At 33.4% G+C, this 20,000-nt stretch overlaps 28 non-coding genes across 28 annotated transcripts; all 28 read left to right on the forward strand.

Moving 5' to 3' along the window:
* Positions 1–173: 173 nt before the first annotated feature.
* TRNAW-CCA (transfer RNA tryptophan (anticodon CCA)) lies at positions 174–245 on the forward strand. Its single transcript has one exon. It is a non-coding gene; the product is annotated as a tRNA-Trp (tRNA).
* Positions 246–820: 575 nt separating this feature from the next.
* Positions 821–892, forward strand: TRNAW-CCA (transfer RNA tryptophan (anticodon CCA)). Its single transcript has one exon. It is a non-coding gene; the product is annotated as a tRNA-Trp (tRNA).
* Positions 893–1,465: 573 nt separating this feature from the next.
* On the forward strand, positions 1,466–1,537 carry TRNAW-CCA (transfer RNA tryptophan (anticodon CCA)). The gene has a single exon. It is a non-coding gene; the product is annotated as a tRNA-Trp (tRNA).
* A 564-nt stretch (positions 1,538–2,101) lies between these two features.
* Positions 2,102–2,173, forward strand: TRNAW-CCA (transfer RNA tryptophan (anticodon CCA)). The gene has a single exon. It is a non-coding gene; the product is annotated as a tRNA-Trp (tRNA).
* Positions 2,174–2,738: 565 nt separating this feature from the next.
* TRNAW-CCA (transfer RNA tryptophan (anticodon CCA)) lies at positions 2,739–2,810 on the forward strand. Its single transcript has one exon. It is a non-coding gene; the product is annotated as a tRNA-Trp (tRNA).
* Positions 2,811–3,383: 573 nt separating this feature from the next.
* TRNAW-CCA (transfer RNA tryptophan (anticodon CCA)) lies at positions 3,384–3,455 on the forward strand. Its single transcript has one exon. It is a non-coding gene; the product is annotated as a tRNA-Trp (tRNA).
* Positions 3,456–4,019: 564 nt separating this feature from the next.
* TRNAW-CCA (transfer RNA tryptophan (anticodon CCA)) lies at positions 4,020–4,091 on the forward strand. The gene has a single exon. It is a non-coding gene; the product is annotated as a tRNA-Trp (tRNA).
* A 575-nt stretch (positions 4,092–4,666) lies between these two features.
* On the forward strand, positions 4,667–4,738 carry TRNAW-CCA (transfer RNA tryptophan (anticodon CCA)). Its single transcript has one exon. It is a non-coding gene; the product is annotated as a tRNA-Trp (tRNA).
* Positions 4,739–5,313: 575 nt separating this feature from the next.
* Positions 5,314–5,385, forward strand: TRNAW-CCA (transfer RNA tryptophan (anticodon CCA)). Its single transcript has one exon. It is a non-coding gene; the product is annotated as a tRNA-Trp (tRNA).
* Positions 5,386–5,958: 573 nt separating this feature from the next.
* TRNAW-CCA (transfer RNA tryptophan (anticodon CCA)) lies at positions 5,959–6,030 on the forward strand. The gene has a single exon. It is a non-coding gene; the product is annotated as a tRNA-Trp (tRNA).
* A 564-nt stretch (positions 6,031–6,594) lies between these two features.
* TRNAW-CCA (transfer RNA tryptophan (anticodon CCA)) lies at positions 6,595–6,666 on the forward strand. Its single transcript has one exon. It is a non-coding gene; the product is annotated as a tRNA-Trp (tRNA).
* Positions 6,667–7,231: 565 nt separating this feature from the next.
* Positions 7,232–7,303, forward strand: TRNAW-CCA (transfer RNA tryptophan (anticodon CCA)). The gene has a single exon. It is a non-coding gene; the product is annotated as a tRNA-Trp (tRNA).
* Positions 7,304–7,876: 573 nt separating this feature from the next.
* Positions 7,877–7,948, forward strand: TRNAW-CCA (transfer RNA tryptophan (anticodon CCA)). Its single transcript has one exon. It is a non-coding gene; the product is annotated as a tRNA-Trp (tRNA).
* Positions 7,949–8,512: 564 nt separating this feature from the next.
* Positions 8,513–8,584, forward strand: TRNAW-CCA (transfer RNA tryptophan (anticodon CCA)). The gene has a single exon. It is a non-coding gene; the product is annotated as a tRNA-Trp (tRNA).
* Positions 8,585–9,159: 575 nt separating this feature from the next.
* Positions 9,160–9,231, forward strand: TRNAW-CCA (transfer RNA tryptophan (anticodon CCA)). Its single transcript has one exon. It is a non-coding gene; the product is annotated as a tRNA-Trp (tRNA).
* A 575-nt stretch (positions 9,232–9,806) lies between these two features.
* On the forward strand, positions 9,807–9,878 carry TRNAW-CCA (transfer RNA tryptophan (anticodon CCA)). Its single transcript has one exon. It is a non-coding gene; the product is annotated as a tRNA-Trp (tRNA).
* Positions 9,879–10,451: 573 nt separating this feature from the next.
* TRNAW-CCA (transfer RNA tryptophan (anticodon CCA)) lies at positions 10,452–10,523 on the forward strand. Its single transcript has one exon. It is a non-coding gene; the product is annotated as a tRNA-Trp (tRNA).
* Positions 10,524–11,087: 564 nt separating this feature from the next.
* Positions 11,088–11,159, forward strand: TRNAW-CCA (transfer RNA tryptophan (anticodon CCA)). Its single transcript has one exon. It is a non-coding gene; the product is annotated as a tRNA-Trp (tRNA).
* Positions 11,160–11,724: 565 nt separating this feature from the next.
* Positions 11,725–11,796, forward strand: TRNAW-CCA (transfer RNA tryptophan (anticodon CCA)). The gene has a single exon. It is a non-coding gene; the product is annotated as a tRNA-Trp (tRNA).
* A 573-nt stretch (positions 11,797–12,369) lies between these two features.
* On the forward strand, positions 12,370–12,441 carry TRNAW-CCA (transfer RNA tryptophan (anticodon CCA)). The gene has a single exon. It is a non-coding gene; the product is annotated as a tRNA-Trp (tRNA).
* A 565-nt stretch (positions 12,442–13,006) lies between these two features.
* On the forward strand, positions 13,007–13,079 carry TRNAW-CCA (transfer RNA tryptophan (anticodon CCA)). Its single transcript has one exon. It is a non-coding gene; the product is annotated as a tRNA-Trp (tRNA).
* Positions 13,080–13,653: 574 nt separating this feature from the next.
* Positions 13,654–13,725, forward strand: TRNAW-CCA (transfer RNA tryptophan (anticodon CCA)). The gene has a single exon. It is a non-coding gene; the product is annotated as a tRNA-Trp (tRNA).
* A 1,208-nt stretch (positions 13,726–14,933) lies between these two features.
* TRNAW-CCA (transfer RNA tryptophan (anticodon CCA)) lies at positions 14,934–15,005 on the forward strand. The gene has a single exon. It is a non-coding gene; the product is annotated as a tRNA-Trp (tRNA).
* Positions 15,006–15,569: 564 nt separating this feature from the next.
* Positions 15,570–15,642, forward strand: TRNAW-CCA (transfer RNA tryptophan (anticodon CCA)). Its single transcript has one exon. It is a non-coding gene; the product is annotated as a tRNA-Trp (tRNA).
* Positions 15,643–16,215: 573 nt separating this feature from the next.
* On the forward strand, positions 16,216–16,287 carry TRNAW-CCA (transfer RNA tryptophan (anticodon CCA)). The gene has a single exon. It is a non-coding gene; the product is annotated as a tRNA-Trp (tRNA).
* A 564-nt stretch (positions 16,288–16,851) lies between these two features.
* Positions 16,852–16,924, forward strand: TRNAW-CCA (transfer RNA tryptophan (anticodon CCA)). The gene has a single exon. It is a non-coding gene; the product is annotated as a tRNA-Trp (tRNA).
* Positions 16,925–18,134: 1,210 nt separating this feature from the next.
* TRNAW-CCA (transfer RNA tryptophan (anticodon CCA)) lies at positions 18,135–18,206 on the forward strand. The gene has a single exon. It is a non-coding gene; the product is annotated as a tRNA-Trp (tRNA).
* Positions 18,207–18,779: 573 nt separating this feature from the next.
* On the forward strand, positions 18,780–18,851 carry TRNAW-CCA (transfer RNA tryptophan (anticodon CCA)). The gene has a single exon. It is a non-coding gene; the product is annotated as a tRNA-Trp (tRNA).
* Positions 18,852–20,000: the final 1,149 nt, after the last annotated feature.

Genomic DNA, 20,000 nt, shown 5'->3' on the forward strand with positions numbered 1-20,000 from the left:
AAGAATAATGACTTTACATTTAAGGAAAGACAAACAGTCATATTCTTTGGTTATGGAAGCAAAGATGTGGGCTTGTTTGCTTATCAATAACCAAATTCTTGATTCAGTTTTTACAGAAAGTATATTTATCGTCTAAAGCACCGCAATCAGTAAACAAACTATTGCTCATAAATGACCTCGTGGCGCAACGGTAGCGCGTCTGACTCCAGATCAGAAGGTTGCGTGTTCAAATCACGTCGGGGTCAATTACCATTTTGAAGATGAAATTTACCAAATGAAACACCATAAAAGAAACAAATTGCCAAGCCTGTCATCCACCTTCTGTAATGTGATATTTGCTCACAGGTATAACTATATCACCTGCACAGTTTCATAATAAATGCCCATTCTGCTCATTTCTCATAATACTTATACAAAAAATACCCAGTTAATTGGACATCACCATATCTTGACATTGAAGCATACTCTGTACTCTTGGTTTCTTTATGATTAAGTTTTGTTTCATATTGCATCATTTCAATTCCGGTCACTTACAACTTCAAAATTTTACATAAGTGCTAACACCAACAATTACTTTATTTTGTAAGACATTTAGAAGTAATTTGATTTTTTTGATAAATTTTTCCTTTCAGCTTACTTATTTTGCTAAGAATAATGACTTTACATTTAAGGAAAGACAAACAGTCATATTCTTTGGTTATGGAAGCAAAGATGTGGGCTTGTTTGCTTATCAATAACCAAATTCTTGATTCAGTTTTTACAGAAAGTATATTTATCGTCTAAAGCACCGCAATCAGTAAACAAACTATTGCTCGTAAATGACCTCGTGGCGCAACGGTAGCGCGTCTGACTCCAGATCAGAAGGTTGCGTGTTCAAATCACGTCGGGGTCAATTACCATTTTGAAGATGAAATTTACCAAATGAAACACCATAAAAGAAACAAATTGCCAAGTCTGTCATCCACCTTCTGTAATGTGATATTTGCTCACAGGTATAACTATATCACCTGCACAGTTTCATAATAAATGCCCATTCTGCTCATTTCTCATAATACTTATACAAAAAATACCCAGTTAATTGGACATCACCATATCTTGACATTGAAGCATACTCTGTACTCTTGGTTTCTTTATGATTAAGTTTTGTTTCATATTGCATCATTTCAATTCCGGTCACTTACAACTTCAAAATTTTACATAAGTGCTAACACCAACAATTACTTTATTTTGTAAGACATTTAGAAGTAATTTGATTTTTTTGATCAATTTTTCCTTTCAGCTTACTTATTTTGCTAAGAATAATGACTACATTTAAGGAAAGACAAACAGTCATATTCTTTGGTTATGGAAGCAAAGATGTGGGCTTGTTTGCTTATCAATAACCAAATTCTTGATTCAGTTTTTACAGAAAGTATATTTATCGTCTAAAGCACCGCAATCAGTAAACAAACCATTGCTCAAAAATGACCTCGTGGCGCAACGGTAGCGCGTCTGACTCCAGATCAGAAGGTTGCGTGTTCAAATCACGTCGGGGTCAATTACCATTTTGAAGATGAAATTTACCAAATGAAACACCATAAAAGAAACAAATTGCCAAGTCTGTCATCCACCTTCTGTAATGTGATATTTGCTCACAGGTATAACTATATCACCTGCACAGTTTCATAATAAATGCTCATTTCTCATAATACTTATACAAAAAATACCCAGTTAATTGGACATCACCATATCTTGACATTGAAGCATACTCTGTACTCTTGGTTTCTTTATGATTAAGTTTTGTTTCATATTGCATCATTTCAATTCCGGTCACTTACAACTTCAAAATTTTACATAAGTGCTAACACCAACAATTACTTTATTTTGTAAGACATTTAGAAGTAATTTTATTTTTTTGATCAATTTTTCCTTTCAGCTTACTTATTTTGCTAAGAATAATGACTACATTTAAGGAAAGACAAACAGTCATATTCTTTGGTTATGGAAGCAAAGATGTGGGCTTGTTTGCTTATCAATAACCAAATTCTTGATTCAGTTTTTACAGAAAGTATATTTATCGTCTAAAGCACCGCAATCAGTAAACAAACCATTGCTCATAAATGACCTCGTGGCGCAACGGTAGCGCGTCTGACTCCAGATCAGAAGGTTGCGTGTTCAAATCACTTCGGGGTCAATTACCATTTTGAAGATGAAATTTACCAAATGAAACACCATAAAAGAAACAAATTGCCAAGTCTGTCATCCACCTTCTGTAATGTGATATTTGCTCACAGGGATAACTATATCACCTGCACAGTTTCATAATAAATGCTCATTTCTCATAATACTTATACAAAAAATACCCAGTTAATTGGACATCACCATATCTTGACATTGAAGCATACTCTGTACTCTTGGTTTCTTTATGATTAAGTTTTGTTTCATATTGCATCATTTCAATTCCGGTCACTTACAACTTCAAAATTTTACATAAGTGCTAACACCAACAATTACTTTATTTTGTAAGACATTTAGAAGTAATTTGATTTTTGTGATCAATTTTTCCTTTCAGCTTACTTATTTTGCTAAGAATAATGACTACATTTAAGGAAAAGACAAACAGTCATATTCTTTGGTTATGGAAGCAAAGATGTGGGCTTGTTTGCTTATCAATAACCAAATTCTTGATTCAGTTTTTACAGAAAGTATATTTATCGTCTAAAGCACCGCAATCAGTAAACAAACTATTGCTCATAAATGACCTCGTGGCGCAACGGTAGCGCGTCTGACTCCAGATCAGAAGGCTGCGTGTTCAAATCACGTCGGGGTCAACTACCATTTTGAAGATGAAATTTACCAAATGAAACACCATAAAAGAAACAAATTGCCAAGTCTGTCATCCACCTTCTGTAATGTGATATTTGCTCACAGGTATAACTATATCACCTGCACAGTTTCATAATAAATGCCCATTCTGCTCATTTCTCATAATACTTATACAAAAAATACCCAGTTAATTGGACATCACCATATCTTGACATTGAAGCATACTCTGTACTCTTGGTTTCTTTATGATTAAGTTTTGTTTCATATTGCATCATTTCAATTCCGGTCACTTACAACTTCAAAATTTTACATAAGTGCTAACACCAACAATTACTTTATTTTGTAAGACATTTAGAAGTAATTTGATTTTTTTGATCAATTTTTCCTTTCAGCTTACTTATTTTGCTAAGAATAATGACTACATTTAAGGAAAGACAAACAGTCATATTCTTTGGTTATGGAAGCAAAGATGTGGGCTTGTTTGCTTATCAATAACCAAATTCTTGATTCAGTTTTTACAGAAAGTATATTTATCGTCTAAAGCACCGCAATCAGTAAACAAACCATTGCTCATAAATGACCTCGTGGCGCAACGGTAGCGCGTCTGACTCCAGATCATAAGGTTGCGTGTTCAAATCATGTCGGGGTCAATTACCATTTTGAAGATGAAATTTACCAAATGAAACACCATAAAAGAAACAAATTGCCAAGTCTGTCATCCACCTTCTGTAATGTGATATTTGCTCACAGGGATAACTATATCACCTGCACAGTTTCATAATAAATGCTCATTTCTCATAATACTTATACAAAAAATACCCAGTTAATTTGACATCACCATATCTTGACATTGAAGCATACTCTGTACTCTTGGTTTCTTTATGATTAAGTTTTGTTTCATATTGCATCATTTCAATTCCGGTCACTTACAACTTCAAAATTTTACATAAGTGCTAACACCAACAATTACTTTATTTTGTAAGACATTTAGAAGTAATTTTATTTTTTTGATCAATTTTTCCTTTCAGCTTACTTATTTTGCTAAGAATAATGACTACATTTAAGGAAAGACAAACAGTCATATTCTTTGGTTATGGAAGCAAAGATGTGGGCTTGTTTGCTTATCAATAACCACATTCTTGATTCAGTTTTTACAGAAAGTATATTTATCGTCTAAAGCACCGCAATCAGTAAACAAACCATTGCTCATAAATGACCTCGTGGCGCAACGGTAGCGCGTCTGACTCCAGATCAGAAGGTTGCGTGTTCAAATCACGTCGGGGTCAATTACCATTTTGAAGATGAAATTTACCAAATGAAACACCATAAAAGAAACAAATTGCCAAGTCTGTCATCCACCTTCTGTAATGTGATATTTGCTCACAGGGATAATTATATCACCTGCACAGTTTCATAATAAATGCCCATTCTGCTCATTTCTCATAATACTTATACAAAAAATACCCAGTTAATTTGACATCACCATATCTTGACATTGAAGCATACTCTGTACTCTTGGTTTCTTTATGATTAAGTTTTGTTTCATATTGCATCATTTCAATTCCGGTAACTTACATCTTCAAAATTTTACATAAGTGCTAACACCAACAATTACTTTATTTTGTAAGACATTTAGAAGTAATTTGATTTTTTTGATCAATTTTTCCTTTCAGCTTACTTATTTTGCTAAGAATAATGACTTTACATTTAAGGAAAGACAAACAGTCATATTCTTTGGTTATGGAAGCAAAGATGTGGGCTTGTTTGCTTATCAATAACCAAATTCTTGATTCAGTTTTTACAGAAAGTATATTTATCGTCTAAAGCACCGCAATCAGTAAACAAACTATTGCTCATAAATGACCTCGTGGCGCAACGGTAGCGCGTCTGACTCCAGATCAGAAGGTTGCGTGTTCAAATCACGTCGGGGTCAATTACCATTTTGAAGATGAAATTTACCAAATGAAACACCATAAAAGAAACAAATTGCCAAGCCTGTCATCCACCTTCTGTAATGTGATATTTGCTCACAGGTATAACTATATCACCTGCACAGTTTCATAATAAATGCCCATTCTGCTCATTTCTCATAATACTTATACAAAAAATACCCAGTTAATTGGACATCACCATATCTTGACATTGAAGCATACTCTGTACTCTTGGTTTCTTTATGATTAAGTTTTGTTTCATATTGCATCATTTCAATTCCGGTCACTTACAACTTCAAAATTTTACATAAGTGCTAACACCAACAATTACTTTATTTTGTAAGACATTTAGAAGTAATTTGATTTTTTTGATAAATTTTTCCTTTCAGCTTACTTATTTTGCTAAGAATAATGACTTTACATTTAAGGAAAGACAAACAGTCATATTCTTTGGTTATGGAAGCAAAGATGTGGGCTTGTTTGCTTATCAATAACCAAATTCTTGATTCAGTTTTTACAGAAAGTATATTTATCGTCTAAAGCACCGCAATCAGTAAACAAACTATTGCTCGTAAATGACCTCGTGGCGCAACGGTAGCGCGTCTGACTCCAGATCAGAAGGTTGCGTGTTCAAATCACGTCGGGGTCAATTACCATTTTGAAGATGAAATTTACCAAATGAAACACCATAAAAGAAACAAATTGCCAAGTCTGTCATCCACCTTCTGTAATGTGATATTTGCTCACAGGTATAACTATATCACCTGCACAGTTTCATAATAAATGCCCATTCTGCTCATTTCTCATAATACTTATACAAAAAATACCCAGTTAATTGGACATCACCATATCTTGACATTGAAGCATACTCTGTACTCTTGGTTTCTTTATGATTAAGTTTTGTTTCATATTGCATCATTTCAATTCCGGTCACTTACAACTTCAAAATTTTACATAAGTGCTAACACCAACAATTACTTTATTTTGTAAGACATTTAGAAGTAATTTGATTTTTTTGATCAATTTTTCCTTTCAGCTTACTTATTTTGCTAAGAATAATGACTACATTTAAGGAAAGACAAACAGTCATATTCTTTGGTTATGGAAGCAAAGATGTGGGCTTGTTTGCTTATCAATAACCAAATTCTTGATTCAGTTTTTACAGAAAGTATATTTATCGTCTAAAGCACCGCAATCAGTAAACAAACCATTGCTCAAAAATGACCTCGTGGCGCAACGGTAGCGCGTCTGACTCCAGATCAGAAGGTTGCGTGTTCAAATCACGTCGGGGTCAATTACCATTTTGAAGATGAAATTTACCAAATGAAACACCATAAAAGAAACAAATTGCCAAGTCTGTCATCCACCTTCTGTAATGTGATATTTGCTCACAGGTATAACTATATCACCTGCACAGTTTCATAATAAATGCTCATTTCTCATAATACTTATACAAAAAATACCCAGTTAATTGGACATCACCATATCTTGACATTGAAGCATACTCTGTACTCTTGGTTTCTTTATGATTAAGTTTTGTTTCATATTGCATCATTTCAATTCCGGTCACTTACAACTTCAAAATTTTACATAAGTGCTAACACCAACAATTACTTTATTTTGTAAGACATTTAGAAGTAATTTTATTTTTTTGATCAATTTTTCCTTTCAGCTTACTTATTTTGCTAAGAATAATGACTACATTTAAGGAAAGACAAACAGTCATATTCTTTGGTTATGGAAGCAAAGATGTGGGCTTGTTTGCTTATCAATAACCAAATTCTTGATTCAGTTTTTACAGAAAGTATATTTATCGTCTAAAGCACCGCAATCAGTAAACAAACCATTGCTCATAAATGACCTCGTGGCGCAACGGTAGCGCGTCTGACTCCAGATCAGAAGGTTGCGTGTTCAAATCACTTCGGGGTCAATTACCATTTTGAAGATGAAATTTACCAAATGAAACACCATAAAAGAAACAAATTGCCAAGTCTGTCATCCACCTTCTGTAATGTGATATTTGCTCACAGGGATAACTATATCACCTGCACAGTTTCATAATAAATGCTCATTTCTCATAATACTTATACAAAAAATACCCAGTTAATTGGACATCACCATATCTTGACATTGAAGCATACTCTGTACTCTTGGTTTCTTTATGATTAAGTTTTGTTTCATATTGCATCATTTCAATTCCGGTCACTTACAACTTCAAAATTTTACATAAGTGCTAACACCAACAATTACTTTATTTTGTAAGACATTTAGAAGTAATTTGATTTTTGTGATCAATTTTTCCTTTCAGCTTACTTATTTTGCTAAGAATAATGACTACATTTAAGGAAAAGACAAACAGTCATATTCTTTGGTTATGGAAGCAAAGATGTGGGCTTGTTTGCTTATCAATAACCAAATTCTTGATTCAGTTTTTACAGAAAGTATATTTATCGTCTAAAGCACCGCAATCAGTAAACAAACTATTGCTCATAAATGACCTCGTGGCGCAACGGTAGCGCGTCTGACTCCAGATCAGAAGGCTGCGTGTTCAAATCACGTCGGGGTCAACTACCATTTTGAAGATGAAATTTACCAAATGAAACACCATAAAAGAAACAAATTGCCAAGTCTGTCATCCACCTTCTGTAATGTGATATTTGCTCACAGGTATAACTATATCACCTGCACAGTTTCATAATAAATGCCCATTCTGCTCATTTCTCATAATACTTATACAAAAAATACCCAGTTAATTGGACATCACCATATCTTGACATTGAAGCATACTCTGTACTCTTGGTTTCTTTATGATTAAGTTTTGTTTCATATTGCATCATTTCAATTCCGGTCACTTACAACTTCAAAATTTTACATAAGTGCTAACACCAACAATTACTTTATTTTGTAAGACATTTAGAAGTAATTTGATTTTTTTGATCAATTTTTCCTTTCAGCTTACTTATTTTGCTAAGAATAATGACTACATTTAAGGAAAGACAAACAGTCATATTCTTTGGTTATGGAAGCAAAGATGTGGGCTTGTTTGCTTATCAATAACCAAATTCTTGATTCAGTTTTTACAGAAAGTATATTTATCGTCTAAAGCACCGCAATCAGTAAACAAACCATTGCTCATAAATGACCTCGTGGCGCAACGGTAGCGCGTCTGACTCCAGATCATAAGGTTGCGTGTTCAAATCATGTCGGGGTCAATTACCATTTTGAAGATGAAATTTACCAAATGAAACACCATAAAAGAAACAAATTGCCAAGTCTGTCATCCACCTTCTGTAATGTGATATTTGCTCACAGGGATAACTATATCACCTGCACAGTTTCATAATAAATGCTCATTTCTCATAATACTTATACAAAAAATACCCAGTTAATTTGACATCACCATATCTTGACATTGAAGCATACTCTGTACTCTTGGTTTCTTTATGATTAAGTTTTGTTTCATATTGCATCATTTCAATTCCGGTCACTTACAACTTCAAAATTTTACATAAGTGCTAACACCAACAATTACTTTATTTTGTAAGACATTTAGAAGTAATTTTATTTTTTTGATCAATTTTTCCTTTCAGCTTACTTATTTTGCTAAGAATAATGACTACATTTAAGGAAAGACAAACAGTCATATTCTTTGGTTATGGAAGCAAAGATGTGGGCTTGTTTGCTTATCAATAACCAAATTCTTGATTCAGTTTTTACAGAAAGTATATTTATCGTCTAAAGCACCGCAATCAGTAAACAAACCATTGCTCATAAATGACCTCGTGGCGCAACGGTAGCGCGTCTGACTCCAGATCAGAAGGTTGCGTGTTCAAATCACGTCGGGGTCAATTACCATTTTGAAGATGAAATTTACCAAATGAAACACCATAAAAGAAACAAATTGCCAAGTCTGTCATCCACCTTCTGTAATGTGATATTTGCTCACAGGGATAATTATATCACCTGCACAGTTTCATAATAAATGCCCATTCTGCTCATTTCTCATAATACTTATACAAAAAATACCCAGTTAATTTGACATCACCATATCTTGACATTGAAGCATACTCTGTACTCTTGGTTTCTTTATGATTAAGTTTTGTTTCATATTGCATCATTTCAATTCCGGTAACTTACATCTTCAAAATTTTACATAAGTGCTAACACCAACAATTACTTTATTTTGTAAGACATTTAGAAGTAATTTGATTTTTTTGATCAATTTTTCCTTTCAGCTTACTTATTTTGCTAAGAATAATGACTTTACATTTAAGGAAAGACAAACAGTCATATTCTTTGGTTATGGAAGCAAAGATGTGGGCTTGTTTGCTTATCAATAACCAAATTCTTGATTCAGTTTTTACAGAAAGTATATTTATCGTCTAAAGCACCGCAATCAGTAAACAAACTATTGCTCATAAATGACCTCGTGGCGCAACGGTAGCGCGTCTGACTCCAGATCAGAAGGTTGCGTGTTCAAATCACGTCGGGGTCAATTACCATTTTGAAGATGAAATTTACCAAATGAAACACCATAAAAGAAACAAATTGCCAAGCCTGTCATCCACCTTCTGTAATGTGATATTTGCTCACAGGTATAACTATATCACCTGCACAGTTTCATAATAAATGCCCATTCTGCTCATTTCTCATAATACTTATACAAAAAATACCCAGTTAATTGGACATCACCATATCTTGACATTGAAGCATACTCTGTACTCTTGGTTTCTTTATGATTAAGTTTTGTTTCATATTGCATCATTTCAATTCCGGTCACTTACAACTTCAAAATTTTACATAAGTGCTAACACCAACAATTACTTTATTTTGTAAGACATTTAGAAGTAATTTGATTTTTTTGATAAATTTTTCCTTTCAGCTTACTTATTTTGCTAAGAATAATGACTTTACATTTAAGGAAAGACAAACAGTCATATTCTTTGGTTATGGAAGCAAAGATGTGGGCTTGTTTGCTTATCAATAACCAAATTCTTGATTCAGTTTTTACAGAAAGTATATTTATCGTCTAAAGCACCGCAATCAGTAAACAAACTATTGCTCGTAAATGACCTCGTGGCGCAACGGTAGCGCGTCTGACTCCAGATCAGAAGGTTGCGTGTTCAAATCACGTCGGGGTCAATTACCATTTTGAAGATGAAATTTACCAAATGAAACACCATAAAAGAAACAAATTGCCAAGTCTGTCATCCACCTTCTGTAATGTGATATTTGCTCACAGGTATAACTATATCACCTGCACAGTTTCATAATAAATGCCCATTCTGCTCATTTCTCATAATACTTATACAAAAAATACCCAGTTAATTGGACATCACCATATCTTGACATTGAAGCATACTCTGTACTCTTGGTTTCTTTATGATTAAGTTTTGTTTCATATTGCATCATTTCAATTCCGGTCACTTACAACTTCAAAATTTTACATAAGTGCTAACACCAACAATTACTTTATTTTGTAAGACATTTAGAAGTAATTTGATTTTTTTGATCAATTTTTCCTTTCAGCTTACTTATTTTGCTAAGAATAATGACTACATTTAAGGAAAGACAAACAGTCATATTCTTTGGTTATGGAAGCAAAGATGTGGGCTTGTTTGCTTATCAATAACCAAATTCTTGATTCAGTTTTTACAGAAAGTATATTTATCGTCTAAAGCACCGCAATCAGTAAACAAACCATTGCTCAAAAATGACCTCGTGGCGCAACGGTAGCGCGTCTGACTCCAGATCAGAAGGTTGCGTGTTCAAATCACGTCGGGGTCAATTACCATTTTGAAGATGAAATTTACCAAATGAAACACCATAAAAGAAACAAATTGCCAAGTCTGTCATCCACCTTCTGTAATGTGATATTTGCTCACAGGTATAACTATATCACCTGCACAGTTTCATAATAAATGCTCATTTCTCATAATACTTATACAAAAAATACCCAGTTAATTGGACATCACCATATCTTGACATTGAAGCATACTCTGTACTCTTGGTTTCTTTATGATTAAGTTTTGTTTCATATTGCATCATTTCAATTCCGGTCACTTACAACTTCAAAATTTTACATAAGTGCTAACACCAACAATTACTTTATTTTGTAAGACATTTAGAAGTAATTTTATTTTTTTGATCAATTTTTCCTTTCAGCTTACTTATTTTGCTAAGAATAATGACTACATTTAAGGAAAGACAAACAGTCATATTCTTTGGTTATGGAAGCAAAGATGTGGGCTTGTTTGCTTATCAATAACCAAATTCTTGATTCAGTTTTTACAGAAAGTATATTTATCGTCTAAAGCACCGCAATCAGTAAACAAACCATTGCTCATAAATGACCTCGTGGCGCAACGGTAGCGCGTCTGACTCCAGATCAGAAGGTTGCGTGTTCAAATCACTTCGGGGTCAATTACCATTTTGAAGATGAAATTTACCAAATGAAACACCATAAAAGAAACAAATTGCCAAGTCTGTCATCCACCTTCTGTAATGTGATATTTGCTCACAGGGATAACTATATCACCTGCACAGTTTCATAATAAATGCTCATTTCTCATAATACTTATACAAAAAATACCCAGTTAATTGGACATCACCATATCTTGACATTGAAGCATACTCTGTACTCTTGGTTTCTTTATGATTAAGTTTTGTTTCATATTGCATCATTTCAATTCCGGTCACTTACAACTTCAAAATTTTACATAAGTGCTAACACCAACAATTACTTTATTTTGTAAGACATTTAGAAGTAATTTGATTTTTGTGATCAATTTTTCCTTTCAGCTTACTTATTTTGCTAAGAATAATGACTACATTTAAGGAAAAGACAAACAGTCATATTCTTTGGTTATGGAAGCAAAGATGTGGGCTTGTTTGCTTATCAATAACCAAATTCTTGATTCAGTTTTTACAGAAAGTATATTTATCGTCTAAAGCACCGCAATCAGTAAACAAACTATTGCTCATAAATGACCTCGTGGCGCAACGGTAGCGCGTCTGACTCCAGATCAGAAGGCTGCGTGTTCAAATCACGTCGGGGTCAACTACCATTTTGAAGATGAAATTTACCAAATGAAACACCATAAAAGAAACAAATTGCCAAGTCTGTCATCCACCTTCTGTAATGTGATATTTGCTCACAGGTATAACTATATCACCTGCACAGTTTCATAATAAATGCCCATTCTGCTCATTTCTCATAATACTTATACAAAAAATACCCAGTTAATTGGACATCACCATATCTTGACATTGAAGCATTCTCTGTACTCTTGGTTTCTTTATGATTAAGTTTTGTTTCATATTGCATCATTTCAATTCCGGTCACTTACAACTTCAAAATTTTACATAAGTGCTAACACCAACAATTACTTTATTTTGTAAGACATTTAGAAGTAATTTGATTTTTTTGATCAATTTTTCCTTTCAGCTTACTTATTTTGCTAAGAATAATGACTACATTTAAGGAAAGACAAACAGTCATATTCTTTGGTTATGGACGCAAAGATGTGGGCTTGTTTGCTTATCAATAACCAAATTCTTGATTCAGTTTTTACAGAAAGTATATTTAACGTCTAAAGCACCGCAATCAGTAAACAAACCATTGCTCAAAAATGACCTCGTGGCGCAACGGTAGCGCGTCTGACTCCAGATCAGAAGGTTGCGTGTTCAAATCACGTCGGGGTCAATTACCATTTTGAAGATGAAATTTACCAAATGAAACACCATAAAAGAAACAAATTGCCAAGTCTGTCATCCACCTTCTGTAATGTGATATTTGCTCACAGGTATAACTATATCACCTGCACAGTTTCATAATAAATGCTCATTTCTCATAATACTTATACAAAAAAATACCCAGTTAATTGGACATCACCATATCTTGACATTGAAGCATACTCTGTACTCTTGGTTTCTTTATGATTAAGTTTTGTTTCATATTGCATCATTTCAATTCCGGTCACTTACAACTTCAAAATTTTACATAAGTGCTAACACCAACAATTACTTTATTTTGTAAGACATTTAGAAGTAATTTGATTTTTTTGATCAATTTTTCCTTTCAGCTTACTTATTTTGCTAAGAATAATGACTACATTTAAGGAAAGACAAACAGTCATATTCTTTGGTTATGGAAGCAAAGATGTGGGCTTGTTTGCTTATCAATAACCAAATTCTTGATTCAGTTTTTACAGAAAGTATATTTATCGTCTAAAGCACCGCAATCAGTAAACAAACCATTGCTCATAAATGACCTCGTGGCGCAACGGTAGCGCGTCTGACTCCAGATCAAGAAGGTTGTGTGTTCAAATCACTTCGGGGTCATTTACCATTTTGAAGATGAAATTTACCAAATGAAACACCATAAAAGAAACAAATTGCCAAGTCTGTCATCCACCTTCTGTAATGTGATATTTGCTCACAGGGATAACTATATCACCTGCACAGTTTCATAATAAATGCCCATTCTGCTCATTTCTCATAATACTTATACAAAAAATACCCTGTTAATTGGACATCACCATATCTTGACATTGAAGCATACTCTGTACTCTTGGTTTCTTTATGATTAAGTTTTGTTTCATATTGCATCATTTCAATTCCGGTCACTTACAACTTCAAAATTTTACATAAGTGCTAACACCAACAATTACTTTATTTTGTAAGACATTTAGAAGTAATTTGATTTTTTTGATCAATTTTTCCTTTCAGCTTACTTATTTTGCTAAGAATAATGACTACATTTAAGGAAAAGACAAACAGTCATATTCTTTGGTTATGGAAGCAAAGATGTGGGCTTGTTTGCTTATCAATAACCAAATTCTTGATTCAGTTTTTACAGAAAGTATATTTATCGTCTAAAGCACCGCAATCAGTAAACAAACCATTGCTCATAAATGACCTCGTGGCGCAACGGTAGCGCGTCTGACTCCAGATCAGAAGGTTGCGTGTTCAAATCACGTCGGGGTCAATTACCATTTTGAAGATGAAATTTACCAAATTAAACACCATAAAAGAAACAAATTGCCAAGTCTGTCATCCACCTTCTGTAATGTGATATTTGCTCACAGGGATAACTATATCACCTGCACAGTTTCATAATAAATGCCCATTCTGCTCATTTCTCATAATACTTATACAAAAAATACCCAGTTAATTTGACATCACCATATCTTGACATTGAAGCATACTCTGTACTCTTGGTTTCTTTATGATTAAGTTTTGTTTCATATTGCATCATTTCAATTCCGGTCACTTACAACTTCAAAATTTTACATAAGTGCTAACACCAACAATTACTTTATTTTGTAAGACATTTAGAAGTAATTTGATTTTTTCATCAATTTTTCCTTTCAGCTTACTTATTTTGCTAAGAATAATGACTACATTTAAGGAAAGACAAACAGTCATATTCTTTGGTTATGGAAGCAAAGATGTGGGCTTGTTTGCTTATCAATAACCAAATTCTTGATTCAGTTTTTACAGAAAGTATATTTATCGTCTAAAGCACCGCAATCAGTAAACAAACCATTGCTCAAAAATGACCTTGGGGCGCAACAGTAGCGCGTCTGACTCCAGATCAGAAGGTTGCGTGTTCAAATCACGTCGGGGTCAATTACCATTTTGAAGATGAAATTTACCAAATGAAACACCATAAAAGAAACAAATTGCCAAGTCTGTCATCCACCTTCTGTAATGTGATATTTGCTCACAGGTATAACTATATCACCTGCACAGTTTCATAATAAATGCTCATTTCTCATAATACTTATACAAAAAATACCCAGTTAATTGGACATCACCATATCTTGACATTGAAGCATACTCTGTACTCTTGGTTTCTTTATGATTAAGTTATGTTTCATATTGCATCATTTCAATTCCGGTCACTTACAACTTCAAAATTTTACATAAGTGCTAACACCAACAATTACTTTATTTTGTAAGACATTTAGAAGTAATTTTATTTTTTTGATCAATTTTTCCTTTCAGCTTACTTATTTTGCTAAGAATAATGACTACATTTAAGGAAAGACAAACAGTCATATGCTTTGGTTATGGAAGCAAAGATGTGGGCTTGTTTGCTTATCAATAACCAAATTTTTGATTCAGTTTTTACAGAAAGTATATTTATCGTCTAAAGCACCGCAATCAGTAAACAAACCATTGCTCAAAAATGACCTCGTGGCGCAACGGTAGCGCGTCTGACTCCAGATCAGAAGGTTGCGTGTTCAAATCACGTCGGGGTCAATTACCATTTTGAAGATGAAATTTACCAAATGAAACACCATAAAAGAAACAAATTGCCAAGTCTGTCATCCACCTTCTGTAATGTGATATTTGCTCACAGGTATAACTATATCACCTGCACAGTTTCATAATAAATGCTCATTTCTCATAATACTTATACAAAAAATACCCAGTTAATTGGACATCACCATATCTTGACATTGAAGCATACTCTGTACTCAAGGTTTCTTTATGATTAAGTTTTGTTTCATATTGCATCATTTCAATTCCGGTCACTTACAACTTCAAAATTTTACATAAGTGCTAACACCAACAATTACTTTATTTTGTAAGACATTTAGAAGTAATTTGATTTTTTTGATCAATTTTTCCTTTCAGCTTACTTATTTTGCTAAGAATAATGACTACATTTAAGGAAAGACAAACAGTCATATTCTTTGGTTATGGAAGCAAAGATGTGGGCTTGTTTGCTTATCAATAACCAAATTCTTGATTCAGTTTTTACAGAAAGTATATTTATCGTCTAAAGCACCGCAATCAGTAAACAAACCATTGCTCATAAATGACCTCGTGGCGCAACGGTAGCGCGTCTGACTCCAGATCAAGAAGGTTGTGTGTTCAAATCACTTCGGGGTCATTTACCATTTTGAAGATGAAATTTACCAAATGAAACACCATAAAAGAAACAAATTGCCAAGTCTGTCATCCACCTTCTGTAATGTGATATTTGCTCACAGGGATAACTATATCACCTGCACAGTTTCATAATAAATGCCCATTCTGCTCATTTCTCATAATACTTATACAAAAAATACCCTGTTAATTGGACATCACCATATCTTGACATTGAAGCATACTCTGTACTCTTGGTTTCTTTATGATTAAGTTTTGTTTCATATTGCATCATTTCAATTCCGGTCACTTACAACTTCAAAATTTTACATAAGTGCTAACACCAACAATTACTTTATTTTGTAAGACATTTAGAAGTAATTTTATTTTTTTGATCAATTTTTCCTTTCAGCTTACTTATTTTGCTAAGAATAATGACTACATTTAAGGAAAGACAAACAGTCATATTCTTTGGTTATGGAAGCAAAGATGTGGGCTTGTTTGCTTATCAATAACCAAATTCTTGATTCAGTTTTTACAGAAAGTATATTTATCGTCTAAAGCACCGCAATCAGTAAACAAACCATTGCTCAAAAATGACCTCGTGGCGCAACGGTAGCGCGTCTGACTCCAGATCAGAAGGTTGCGTGTTCAAATCACGTCGGGGTCAATTACCATTTTGAAGATGAAATTTACCAAATGAAACACCATAAAAGAAACAAATTGCCAAGTCTGTCATCCACCTTCTGTAATGTGATATTTGCTCACAGGTATAACTATATCACCTGCACAGTTTCATAATAAATGCTAATTTCTCATAATACTTATGCAAAAAATACCCAGTTAATTGGACATCACCATATCTTGACATTGAAGCATACTCTGTACTCTTGGTTTCTTTATGATTAAGTTTTGTTTCATATTGCATCATTTCAATACCGGTCACTTACAACTTCAAAATTTTACATAAGTGCTAACACCAACAATTACTTTATTTTGTAAGACATTTAGAAGTAATTTGATTTTTTTGATCAATTTTTCCTTTCAGCTTACTTATTTTGCTAAGAATAATGACTACATTTAAGGAAAGACAAACAGTCATATTCTTTGGTTATGGAAGCAAAGATGTGGACTTGTTTGCTTATCAATAACCAAATTCTTGATTCAGTTTTTACAGAAAGTATATTTATCGTCTAAAGCACCGCAATCAGTAAACAAACCATTGCTCATAAATGACCTCGTGGCGCAACGGTAGCGCGTCTGACTCCAGATCAAGAAGGTTGTGTGTTCAAATCACTTCGGGGTCATTTACCATTTTGAAGATGAAATTTACCAAATGAAACACCATAAAAGAAACAAATTGCCAAGTCTGTCATCCACCTTCTGTAATGTGATATTTGCTCACAGGGATAACTATATCACCTGCACAGTTTCATAATAAATGCCCATTCTGCTCATTTCTCATAATACTTCTACAAAAAATACCCTGTTAATTGGACATCACCATATCTTGACATTGAAGCATACTCTGTACTCTTGGTTTCTTTATGATTAAGTTTTGTTTCATATTGCATCATTTCAATTCCGGTCACTTACAACTTCAAAATTTTACATAAGTGCTAACACCAACAATTACTTTATTTTGTAAGACATTTAGAAGTAATTTGATTTTTTTGATCAATTTTTCCTTTCAGCTTACTTATTTTGCTAAGAATAATGACTACATTTAAGGAAAAGACAAACAGTCATATTCTTTGGTTATGGAAGCAAAGATGTGGGCTTGTTTGCTTATCAATAACCAAATTCTTGATTCAGTTTTTACAGAAAGTATATTTATCGTCTAAAGCACCGCAATCAGTAAACAAACCATTGCTCAAAAATGACCTTGGGGCGCAACAGTAGCGCGTCTGACTCCAGATCAGAAGGTTGCGTGTTCAAATCACGTCGGGGTCAATTACCATTTTGAAGATGAAATTTACCAAATGAAACACCATAAAAGAAACAAATTGCCAAGTCTGTCATCCACCTTCTGTAATGTGATATTTGCTCACAGGTATAACTATATCACCTGCACAGTTTCATAATAAATGCTCATTTCTCATAATACTTATACAAAAAATACCCAGTTAATTGGACATCACCATATCTTGACATTGAAGCATACTCTGTACTCTTGGTGTCTTTATGATTAAGTTATGTTTCATATTGCATCATTTCAATTCCGGTCACTTACAACTTCAAAATTTTACATAAGTGCTAACACCAACAATTACTTTATTTTGTAAGACATTTAGAAGTAATTTTATTTTTTTGATCAATTTTTCCTTTCAGCTTACTTATTTTGCTAAGAATAATGACTACATTTAAGGAAAGACAAACAGTCATATTCTTTGGTTATGGAAGCAAAGATGTGGGCTTTTTTGCTTATCAATAACCAAATTCTTGATTCAGTTTTTACAGAAAGTATATTTATCGTCTAAAGCACCGCAATCAGTAAACAAACCATTGCTCATAAATGACCTCGTGGCGCAACGGTAGCGCGTCTGACTCCAGATCAGAAGGTTGCGTGTTCAAATCACGTCGGGGTCAATTACCATTTTGAAGATGAAATTTACCAAATGAAACACCATAAAAGAAACAAATTGCCAAGTCTGTCATCCACCTTCTGTAATGTGATATTTGCTCACAGGTATAACTATATCACCTGCACAGTTTCATAATAAATGCCCATTCTGCTCATTTCTCATAATACTTATACAAAAAATACCCAGTTAATTGGACATCACCATATCTTGACATTGAAGCATACTCTGTACTCTTGGTTTCTTTATGATTAAGTTTTGTTTCATATTGCATCATTTCAATTCCGGTCACTTACAACTTCAAAATTTTACATAAGTGCTAACACCAACAATTACTTTATTTTGTAAGACATTTAGAAGTAATTTGATTTTTTTGATCAATTTTTCCTTTCAGCTTACTTATTTTGCTAAGAATAATGACTACATTTAAGGAAAGACAAACAGTCATATTCTTTGGTTATGGAAGCAAAGATGTGGGCTTGTTTGCTTATCAATAACCAAATTCTTGATTCAGTTTTTACAGAAAGTATATTTATCGTCTAAAGCACCGCAATCAGTAAACAAACCATTGCTCAAAAATGACCTCGTGGCGCAACGGTAGCGCGTCTGACTCCAGATCAGAAGGTTGCGTGTTCAAATCACGTCGGGGTCAATTACCATTTTGAAGATGAAATTTACCAAATGAAACACCATAAAAGAAACAAATTGCCAAGTCTGTCATCCACCTTCTGTAATGTGATATTTGCTCACAGGTATAACTATATCACCTGCACAGTTTCATAATAAATGCTCATTTCTCATAATACTTATACAAAAAATACCCAGTTAATTGGACATCACCATATCTTGACATTGAAGCATACTCTGTACTCTTGGTTTCTTTATGATAAAGTTTTGTTTCATATTGCATCATTTCAATTCCGGTCACTTACAACTTCAAAATTTTACATAAGTGCTAACACCAACAATTACTTTATTTTGTAAGACATTTAGAAGTAATTTGATTTTTTTGATCAATTTTTCCTTTCAGCTTACTTATTTTGCTAGGAATAATGACTACATTTAAGGAAAGACAAACAGTCATATTCTTTGGTTATGGAAGCAAAGAGGTGGGCTTGTTTGCTTATCAATAACCAAATTCTTGATTCAGTTTTTACAGAAAGTATATTTATCGTCTAAAGCACCGCAATCAGTAAACAAACCATTGCTCATAAATGACCTTGGGCGCAACAGTAGCGCGTCTGACTCCAGATCAGAAGGTTGCGTGTTCAAATCACGTCGGGGTCAATTACCATTTTGAAGATGAAATTTACCAAATGAAACACCATAAAAGAAACAAATTGCCAAGTCTGTCATCCACCTTCTGTAATGTGATATTTGCTCACAGGGATAACTATATCACCTGCACAGTTTCATAATAAATGTTCATTTCTCATACTACTTATACAAAAAATACCCAGTTAATTTGACATCACCATATCTTGACATTGAAGCATACTCTGTACTCTTGGTTTCTTTATGATTAAGTTTTGTTTCATATTGCATCATTTCAATTCCGGTAACTTACATCTTCAAAATTTTACATAAGTGTTAACACCAACAATTACTTTATTTTGTAAGACATTTAGAAGTAATTTGATTTTTTTGATCAATTTTTCCTTTCAGCTTACTTATTTTGCTAAGAATAATGACTACATTTAAGGAAAAGACAAACAGTCATATTCTTTGGTTATGGAAGCAAAGATGTGGGCTTGTTTGCTTATCAATAACCAAATTCTTGATTCAGTTTTTACAGAAAGTA

This window comes from Pseudophryne corroboree, chromosome 6 (assembly GCF_028390025.1).
Source record: "Pseudophryne corroboree isolate aPseCor3 chromosome 6, aPseCor3.hap2, whole genome shotgun sequence".
NCBI classification, from domain to species: domain Eukaryota; kingdom Metazoa; phylum Chordata; class Amphibia; order Anura; family Myobatrachidae; genus Pseudophryne; species Pseudophryne corroboree.